This window comes from Musca vetustissima, unplaced genomic scaffold (genome assembly GCF_032173495.1).
Source record: "Musca vetustissima isolate MV318-11 ecotype Yass unplaced genomic scaffold, APGP_CSIRO_Mvet_v1 utg17705, whole genome shotgun sequence".
Classification (NCBI taxonomy): Eukaryota; Metazoa; Arthropoda; class Insecta; order Diptera; family Muscidae; genus Musca; species Musca vetustissima.
Genome location: NW_026879920.1, coordinates 261,252 through 272,943, shown reverse-complemented (window position 1 = coordinate 272,943; position 11,692 = coordinate 261,252).

Genomic DNA, 11,692 nt, shown 5'->3' with positions numbered 1-11,692 from the left:
TGACTTAATGTTCAATGGGTGTTTGTTGGATGGTGTGTGTGTATATGCGCTCGGTTAGATATGATGTTTTGATTACAAATGACGGACGGACAGACAGGCAGACAATCAGCTAGGCCAAGCTAAGTACTTGTTGATTGTTTCCCCCCATATCAATAACTATAAACAATAATTTTAGTTATCCTCCCCCCTCATTCCCTTTACGAATTAACACTTGTGTTTCTTGATAAACGTCACTAAATTTTTCCCATGCCTTCACCCATCACCACCGCCACCTGACAATACTAAAAATAATTACCAACGAAAATGAGAAAATAAAATTTAATTTTCTTATAATTTATTCTATATTGGAATTTGATGTAAAGTTTTTTTTATTTTTTCGTGGGTACATTTGAACCTCCGCTCCTGTATTTGTATTTGATTTCTCAATTATAAATTCGTAACACGTAGCGGCAAAGTCTTCTGATACTGCATTTAATGTTTGTTGTTGTTGCTTTTTTCTTTCTGGTTTTGTAATTTTAGTATTGAATTTAAAATCTCCCCATTGACAAGTGAGTGAGACAGTCAGTGTCTGATTAAACCTTTCCCTTTATTATAAAACAAAATATTATTTATATGGGCTAGGTTGGAAAAGGGGAGACATTTTTTTGTGGTTATTCTCGCTACCGCTTGTTGTTGTAATTTAATTTTTTGTTTGTATTTAATCGGTAATTGCCTAAATCATTATTTAATTTTCATGGGTTTACAATATCTTTTTTTATTCAATGTCTTTTAGCCATTGTATGTTTTACATACCCGGCTCCATTACTTAATTACACACTGCTGGTAGTCACACATTCTTAATTGAGGTTATGTAAAATTTTTAGAAAGTCCATATTTTTTTAGTTGTGTTTTGTTGTTTTGATTTTATTTTAATTGTTAGCTGAAAAAAACATCACGAAGAAAAAAAAACGGAATTAATTGAAGCATTTAATAAAAAAATTCCAACGGTAGTTTGTTCTATTCAGTCAAGTGTATCCGACAAACAATTGCATGGTATTTATTTTGGAGTTTTTTTCTGTTTCTGTGCAACATTCCTTCAGGTGTTCACAACAACAATAAAAAAATGTTGTGTGTGTGGTCTGGTCTGGTTATACATATTACATAAATATTGATTATAATCGTTGAAAAAATACATAAAAGTATGCCAAAAATGTTTGTTATTTCCCAACAACATTGTGAGATAAGTATTTATATGAGTCATAAAAATGTAGGTTTTTCTTATTAGATTTAATAAAAAAGAAAAATATTTTGTAATATATTTAAAAAATTACTCAAACTTTACATGAAGGATAAATTGACACACTATTGAATTCAATGGCGGAGAGGGGAATTAATTTGAAAAATAAACAGAAATATGACTTTTTATAAGAAAGGCCTATCTATCTTTGTGGGAAATCAGAGGTGGCAATATTTAAAATAAAGTTTTGCAATTCCGGTATTTTTGAGTTTTTAGTCGCATTTTTTAACTGAAGTAGATGTAATTTGATATTCCGAGTTTCTTAATAAAAAAATCTTATTCGCATAGGTTGATCTTTATAGATTTAAGGCCTTTAAGGCCGATTTAAGGCCTGGCCAAACGTAACATCGTTTTAAACTGGGTGCGGAGAAATTCGCTCGCGAACGATTCAAAATACATTCTTTTCGTTTTTTGTTCATTTTACGAATGAATTTTAGCGATAAATTCTTTACCAAACGTGCATTCGCCAAATAATGTTCGCTAGTGGGTAACAAACGAGTGAGAGCACACAACAACGTTCGTTCGTTCGTTTTGTTGAAATTCTTTCTTACATTCTCTCACGAATGAAAACAAACATTCCCGAATTCTCGCGAATGCTCAAAATGGCAACAACAAACGTTCGTGAACTCAATAGTTGTTTGACATGTGTTTTGTCATTCCACACACTTTTTGCTACACACAAATTTATTCGTTGTATGTGTGTGTTTACATTTTTATGATATTTTTGTTTGTTATGTTTTAACAGTGCTCGCGAGTATTCGCGAACGTTTGTTTTTTGAGTTTTTCAAAAGAATGTTCTTCAGCAACAAATGCTCGCGAAAGAATGAATTGACGACGCTTGCAGCGAAATTTTATCGTTCGTGAATTTTTCGTGCAATGCGAACATTCGCGAGAGATTGCAAATGCTTGTTCATTCATTGTAACTTTATCATTCGCGTTAAATTGAAAACATTCGAATTCTCGCCCGTGAGCATTCGTGAGACAGAGCGTATTTTAATCATTCTTCGCACCCTGGTTTTAAATTGTTAATCTTTGGGCACAGAAATTTTAAATTTTAAATGCATCCGAATGCAGTGTATGTATTTCCAAACCGATATTTTATGAAAATATTTTTTTGAAGATTTTGTGGAATGGACGGTAGATTATGAATTCCCACTATGTATGTAATATGTATTGTGGGATTTAAATTCTTATTGACAATGGTAAAAACACATTTTAAGGTGGGCACTTACCGTCAGGGCCACAATTTATGGCATTTATTACCAGAAATAAGAAAATAAATTTACCCACTAGAAATATCGTACACACAAATATGACATATCACATCCCATTGCAAATTTAGTCTGTATTATTCAATAAGGGTTATTCCCAAAACACCAAATGATTAGGTAGGCTGGCTAAATCCAAAAAGATCCCGCCAGACTACCACGGATGTTTGAATTTAATATTCTTATTGGCTATTGTTGGAAAATAATTGTAATCGGGAAATTTGCAGTTATTACTTTCCGATTCTGCGTATAGACAAAGAAAAAACTACGCAAATATGAAAATAGATTCCAAATTTTAATGCATGATCTGCATAATAACATTTTTAGGTACTAGACGTTACATCAATACGAATTTCCAGAGATCGATTTATGAACTGTGTTAATCTAAAATTATTTAGTTATTAATTCATAAGAATTAGTATTACCGAGTAAAATTGAAAAAATAACATTGAAAATAAATTAAAAGTAAAAATCATTATAATGTGGTTTCAAAAATTTTTATACAAAAACTTCGCATTCATTTTTGATTCACGCTGCACTGAAATGTATTACAAATGTAAAGAATTTGGAAATTCTTATTGACAACCAATAACAACAACTATTCCCGAATATACTTTTTTCGGGAAAATCCCGTCATATTTTCCGTGCTGTAAATCACAAATTCCATGATTGCCAAATCTTATTGTCATTGGCAAAACCACATTTAAGGCGTACATTTGACGTTCCGAAGGCTTGTTAGATCGCAAACATTCTATAACCTTCAGATTCAGGTAGAAAATAGCCACTTCTAATTTGGCATATTTTCTTCCTTTTCTGGGAAAAGGCTTCTTATTAGAAAATTAAGAGTCGATATTTTTGCAGGATTTTTTTTCGTTGGGTATTTCCCGTATTCCAATACTGTAATTTCTCTAACAAATATATTGGAATACAGTTTATGTACATTAGGGATATGACTTTTTTGCAACCTTGTATCCCAGTACCACATTTGAAGAGATTTTACATAAAATTAGATAAAATCGTAATGATGAATTGATTCTATAAATAAACATTACACACAAAAACATTTGATTTTTTATTTATTTTAATTAATAAGAATTAAAAAAAAATGTTAGTCATTGTTAGCAAATAATTAACCACAAGCTTCAGAGCCACAGATTATGACATAATCGTTTGTACCCCACTAAATGTCTTTAATTGTGAAAATCATAAAAGGTTTAAGCTTCCAATACAAAAAAATACAATCAATTCTAAAAAAACTACATTTATAGTATTGAATCGCAAGTACATTTCAAAATTGATAGTTTTATAATACTTTAAACACGTGGGTAAATTCCCGAGTATTTACCCACATATAGGTGAACACTATTTCACTGTGTAGGCTGCCAAAATTTGGATCACTTATTGTTTTTACATCAAAACAATTATTGGTCTGGAAAATGGGGTCTCTTGGTCCATGTTTTGATGAAATCCTCATATAAACGTGCAAAAACTTGTGGGAGTAGGTCCACGTTTTTTGGTAGCCCCCATGCAATGGTACCTTTCTTTGAGCATTTTCCCAGATATTGGGTATAAACTACTTAAGGGGACCACACCCATTCTCAGTTTCAAAAAATTTAATTTTGTTTTTTGGATTTTATTGGGTCCTACACTAATTCCAGAATCTCCTAATAAAATTTCAAGTGAAAATCTCAAAATTTTCGAAGATATAGCCGATTTATTGTGTCAGCATCATGCGACGGCTTAAGTGCTTCTCAAACTTTAAACGCGTTTTCTCGAAACAGTGTTTTTAAGAATGGCGGACAAGACAACTCAAAAACGAATAACCCAATCGGTTTCATATTTTGACACGTTTCTCTGTTAGCGTTTAGCTATCGTATGAACTAGAATTATTCCAATCGGTGAATATCTTCCTTATTTTGTAACTTAGATTTTGGTAAAAAATAGGCGATTTTCCAAAAAAAAAGGTTTCAAAACTTTTTCATTTTGTTAATTTTTGAGCGAAATCAATAATCCTAGTTCATACGATGTATTCATATATTTAGATGATCTACTCGTTATCTCAGAAGACTTAAATAGACATTTGAAGCTATTAGAACAGGTAGCAGATTGTCTGAAGAAACCTAACCTAACAATAGAATTGAAATTCTTAGGTTTCATTGTTGGAGGCGGGGTTTTAAAAACTGATCCGGAAAAAAGTTCAAGCTATCCGAAATTTAAGGGTGCCGAGAAGTCCTCGAGAAGTTAGAAGCTTCTTAGGTACGGCGGGCTGGTACCGCAAGTATTTCTGCTCCATTAACGGATACCCTAAAGAAAAGCCCGAAAGTCACCATGAATTCTAAAGCCATAGAAGCCTTTGAGAACCTAAAAATAGCATTGACCAGAGCACCAGTTCTTAAACATCCAGATTTTTCGAAGCAATTTTTCATGCAATGTGACGCCTCCGAATATGGCATAGGAGCAGTTTTTTTCCAAAAGGGAGATAATGAGGAAGAGTTTCCCATAGCCTTTTACTCACAAAAGCTAAGCAGCGGTCAAAAGAATTTCAGTGTAACTGAAAAAGATTGTTTAGCGGCCGTTATGGCTGTTTAGACCATATATGGAGGTGATGAAATTTACATTCATAACCGACCATGCTAGTTTGAAATGGCTAATGGGGGTAAAAGTCTTGAGTGGAAGACTTGCCCGATGGTCCCTCACGCTGCAGGGGTACAATTTTAACATTAAACATCGAGAAGGCGAGGATAATATAGTCGCGGATATGCTATCTCGCTTAGAAGTCGTCGATGGATATGAGATACTGGATAACTTATTCAATTTTGAGACCACAGAATTCGAAAATCCAGAATATAAAAAGTTAATTCAGCATATCGAAGAAAACAAATATAAATTGCCCTATTTAAAAATTGAAAATGCATTAATTTTTAAACGCACACTACAGGAGACTGATTTGGAATCGGATGAAATGCCGTGGAGACTATGGATTCCTGAATCCTTAACCCATCTATTGATAGAAAATGCCCATAACGATTCAACATCTGGTCACGGAGGTATTTCTAAAACGCTTCCTCGCCTACACAAATGTTACTACTGGCCAAAATACTGCGGTCCTTAATTTATATTCTCTGAAATTTTGGTAATCATCGGCCAATCCAAACCAAAGTTATAAGCAAAAATGTACTTAGCATGGCCCGTAAGATATATGAAACTTCCATACTTTGAGGGCTTCTACTGAAAAACTCACTTTTCAGACTTAGCATACTATGGTTCGGAGGCGTCGATATAGCCAATTGCCAAATATGTAAGGAGACAAAACTAATTAATCGAAATACACAACCCATGATTGGATGCGAGGTCATGACGGAAAGACCCTTCCAAAAAATGTACATGGACTTTTTAGGTAAATATCCACGCTCGAAATCTGGCAACAGCTATATATTTATAGTTGTTGACCATTTTTCAAAATTTGTTTTTCTAAAAGCCATGAAGGAGGCAACCACTGCGAACGTTGTTCAATTTTTGATAGAGGAGGTTTTCAGGAAATTTGGAGTACCAGAAACTGTCAACACGGATAATGGGGACCAGTTTACCTCCAAAAGATTTAAACATATGATTGAACTGTTTAAAATTAATCATATTCAAACAGCACCCTACTCGCCAAAGTCGAATGCATCGGAGAGGGTAAACCAATCCGTGCTAGCAGCGATACGAGCCTATTTAGGCGAAGATCATAGGGAATGGGATACCTATTTAACCGAAATTTAATGCGCATTACGTTCTTCTGTCCGTGCAGTTACGAAGGTTACTCCGTTCTTTGCCCTTTTTGGTTACGAAATGTACTACAATCTAGCCAGGAAACTAAAATCCTTATGCGACCATACCAAAGGAAAAGTTAGAAATTATAAGAGAAAAGATAGCTCAAAATCTACACGAAGCCTATGAGAGGAGTGCTAAACGCTACAACCAGCGAGCTAGGATAATGAAATTTATTCCAGGACAAGAAGTCTTTCGAAGAAACCATGTTCTAAGTGACTACTATTTCTAACGCCATTGGAATCTTCAGATCCCGATGTTCCAGTGACGAGTTATTATGCCCACCATCAAAAAAGGGCTTTTCTTTTATCACAAAAAAAACAATAACAAACAAATGTTGTAAATTAGTTTTTTTCCCGTTTAAATATTCAAATATATATGTGCAAAGTTACAAACCTTAACAATTTTATACCATAAATATTAACCGATCATTACGGAAAACTATAGGTGTCACTGGGAACTTTAAAAATTTTATAACGATCGGCTCTATATTTAATAGAGCGAAAATGTTGGATTATAATTTCCACATCCGAGAATATCCATCAACATTATTGGTATAAATTTAAAGGTCAATTACTGACTGTGACCTTCCACAGACTACGTTTTCAGGAATAAATTTAGTAATTTTTTACACAAAAATCTCGGTCCATTTGACCAGCCCAATATTGACCGGTATTCATCATAAAATCTATTATTATTCCTTGAGAAGATACCTTGTATTAAATTTTATACCAGATACAATAAAATGCCCAAAATGCGCCCAAATCATTTATTTTATATTTTTACGCCTTCTTCTGGGCATTAATGCCCAATTTCAGAAACACTGATGATTAGACTAACTATTAAAAATATTACACAGTTACAAAATTAGCACGATTTTTTAATTTGATTTTCATTCTCCATATTTTTTGTTTTTCTTAGAAACTGATGCTTTATATTTTGAATTTTATGTTTTGTAGAGAAAATTTGATGCAAAGAACTACAAAAAACGTTTTTTATTTGCATTATTACTCTTATTTTTATGAAATATTTTCGTAAGGAATGAACAATTTTATTTATAACATATTTATTAAAGCTATAACCATATGTGAATAAATAATAATTTATGGTTCGCAAAAAAATTCGGACCGTTATGGATGTATCTTTGTCCGTGCTTCAGTAAATGTGTCTCCATAATTGGCTACTTGTGGACACACATCTTTTCTTTCATATCTTTACTTCTAACCACAAATCGTAATATAGGGTTCTTCTTGAGGAAAACAAATGTGTCATCTTTGGTTTCACATGAAATTGGCAAAGAAAATATCAACCTCACCACAGCCCAAAACAACTGTTTACCTCTTTGGCACATTTTGAGAATTCATATTTACTCCCATCCCTAACAAACGTACACACCAGTACCTAACGGCGTGACAACCGCATGTGTTTGCTCTCCCAGAACAAAGAGAGTGCAATGGAAAAGAAAAACAAACTAAGAGAGAGACCGTATGTAGTATGGGAGAGCGTGCGAGAGAGAGAGAGAGGGATTTATTGTTTTTACGATATTATGAATGAACTATGTGAGCAAAACAACGCACACTGTCGTCGTTAGTTGATTTTTGTACGCCGTGGGAGAAACATGTTATTGCCGTTACGGCTATTTGGCCAATTCGTGTGCGCGATTTTTCTGCGCTAAATCATCAAAATAAAACAAACAAAATAATAATAAATAAATGTACGTCAACATTTCGTTCTATATTATTCTGTGGAATTTTAATGCAAAAACAAACCAAAAAGTATTTAGCAAAGTATTTTTTTTCTTTTAAACAAAAATATATTTTAAGAGTGATTCAGCGTCGAATATTTTTGTTGTTTGGTTAGCCTGCCTGTTTGTGATTAACTAATGAAGCAGAATTTTGCTATGATAATGGAATGATATTTTTTGTTTTTTTTTTTTTTTTATTATTGTACCTATGACCAGTGTGAAAAGGAAGTGCGAAATTATAAACAAAATACATACACACCTACCGACATACATACAATGAAGAATATCAATTAAATACAAAGTGCAAAGAAACAAAATGAAAAACGAAAATCAAAACACAATACAAAGGTTTGAAAAATACAGCAACAACAAATTTGCGAATATTTGTGTTAAATAATCAAAATAATTGAAAAAAAAAATAGAATTCAATATGTGTAAATATTAAGGATATATAATTGCATAACTAAACAGATGTGATTTTGTTTAAATAATTAATGGAGAAATTTTGTTTTCTACATGTGTATTTTATTGTTTTTAAAATACAACAAAAAATGTGTTAAAATGTGAAAATTCTGGATATAACCATTAAAAAAAAACAAATGGATTAAATAAATTCCAAAATATCCAAAAAATGTTCTTAAATAAAATTCCGTTTATTTTCGTTGTTGTTATGAAAACAAAACCACAAAATATTTTTACTTATCAACACTAAAGAATGCAAAATAAAAATAGAAAAGCCAAAAAATATACAGTTGATACCGGCTATAATGACCTACAGCTGACGATATTTTGAATACACTTATAATGAGCAAAAAATATAAACCTAAATGTCTTTTGATAATTTTTTCACAAACGCCCACCAAATAGAATTCTAAAAAAATATTTGATTTTTGCGAAATTGCAACAACAAAACAAAAGAAAAATTGTGTATTGTGTAAAATTTATTAGTGCTAATATTGACCAAGGGTCAAACACACTAAATGATAAAAAATAAAATAAAAAAAAATAATAAAAAAATAAGAACAAAAAACAAGTGCAATATTTATAAGAAGACCAATGGAGGAATAATAAAATTTACCCAACAAAATTATTTTAATAATGTTTGTGCTCAGCGTTTGAATTTAAATGCTGTAAAAACGATACAAAAATTTGATTGATTTCGAGACCATCGAACCACCAATACTGGAAAATACGTACAAGAATTGAACAACAATTTTGTGATGTTTTCAAAATTTTGGAGTTATATGAAATGTAACACTGCTTTGCTCATCTGTAATCCATTCGATTTACGTTATTGTTTTCAAAGTTCAAAATAAACAGAACTCTATTTCATTACAAATTGAAGAGAATAATTTGACGGCCAACTACACATTTTTTTCACCAAAAAATTGTTTTAATGTAAAAAACTGCATTACTGACTTCGCCGTTATTTTCGACTTTCGACCGTTGAAACGAATTCGTAGGAAATCGCATAATCGGTTTCCAGTGTTGCCAGTTTAAGGGATTTATCCCCAAATTGGGGATTTTTGTTTGGAAATGGAGATTCGTTTTTTGGTTTGGATATCTGAGGATTTGTTGGGGATTAAGTTTTCGATATAATCAATTATCTTGCGATATGATTTTGAGGAGGAAATAAAATTACAGTCCTAATTGTTATCGGTAAAAATTAAAACGGCATGTTTTAAGTACAGTATAAACTTGATAATCCGGACCTCGACAAACCGGATTATTCGGTAATCCGGACTGCATTTCACAACCCATTGCGTATCCTATAATCCGGATTGATTGACCTATTTGACTCAAAAATCCGGATTGTAAAGATACGTTACTTTTTATTTTAATAAAAAAATCGTTGCAAATTTAATTGAAAATGGTACCTATTATATTAAAAGTTCATATTTTTGAAAATAAATAATTTTCATTTTTAATAAAAACATAAAAATAATTAAATTATCACCAAATTAATATAAATTTAAACCAATTAATAAAACTCGATAATCCGGAAATCTCGGTAATCCGGATTGCGGTCTGCAATCAATTATCCGGATTATCGAGTTTTTACTGTATTTACATAAGTATAAAAATACTCTGCTAATCAGTTGAACAACCGAATTAAAGTTGTAGAAGGCATGACGAAAAATATAATTTGGAGATGATCTTTCAACCAGTTTATTTTCTTTTTAGAGGAAAGTTTATTTATCTTAGGGTTCTGCTGAGTCAAAAGTATTTGAAGGACTAGTATTAAATTTGATTTGTGTACCAACAAGCAATGTTCACGTAGAACACGTTTTTTCCATTAAACCCATTCGTGTAGGTTCTGGCGCAGAGCTAATTTCAATATATTGGGGATGATAAATTATTTTGGTGATTTTTGAGGATAACACATCTTGGGGATTCCGGCAACGTTGTCGGTTTCCAAATATTGACGACATAACCACAGACGAACATTTTTAATTATTTGAAAAATCGTTCTAAACCAAATGCGACTTAACCTCGACTTCTACACACCTCATATTTACTAGACTTCGCTCCGATCTAGTTGACTTTTTAGCACACAATTTTTAGCAATGTATTTAGCTTTCAAAGAAAGGTTCAAGAAAAAAAAGACGCACAAGAACTCGAGAAAGAAGTTGGATATGTTTTACAAAAATATTCTTCATTAATTGTTTGATTTAAGAAATGTGATTTAAAAAATAACCCGTTATTCGTTCATTTACCATGAACAAAATGTAATCACGCCATAACTCAAAAACTTGACCTGTGAGGAATTTGTCCTTTTGGAAAAAACGGGGTTTTTGACTGCAACCCGTTTTCCAGGTTATTTGACCCAGAAGTTGGGATACGGATCCGATTAACTAACTAAAATGGGTATTATTTTAAAGCTTAGTGAAATACCTTTCCATTGAGGGGAAGGGCTTATCTCAAAACGTTTGAGAGATGTAGTAAAAAAAGGTTTTGGACCCCTTTTTGTAAAAAACACCCTAAAAGTCGAACTTGGGTCCATTACAGTCCACCATCAATATTGACAAGACTGCGATTTGCGCTTTCCAAATGGTGTTATATGTGTCTATATCTGTTGTGGATCAAAATATATGGGCTGTACCCGAAATTCGGGTTTAAATAACCAGACACACGGGTATGTCCCCTACGATATAATATGAATAAAATGGGTATCATTTTAATGCTTATGAAAATACTATTCCATTAAGTGGAAGGGCTTATCTCAAACCGTTTGGGATTTTTTTTTTTTTTTTTTTTTTTTTTTGAAAAACTCCCTAAAAGTCGAACTTGGGTCCATTATAGTCCCACCAATCCTGACTCCCACAATGATAGACTGCAATTTGCGCTTTCCAAAACGGTGCATCGGTGTCTGTATCTGTTGTGTATCAAAATATATGGGCCGTACCCGAAATTCCGGTTTAAATAACCGGGCAAACGGGTACGTCCCCTAAGAAATAATATATCCCCATAATTAGAGTAAAAACACCGATCTGTGGACAAATTAAAAAAAAAACTAGAGTTAAACAATAGTTTTTATTTTAACTTTACTATTTTCTTCGGCTACTTTTCTAATACCGGTTATTTTGAATAAAT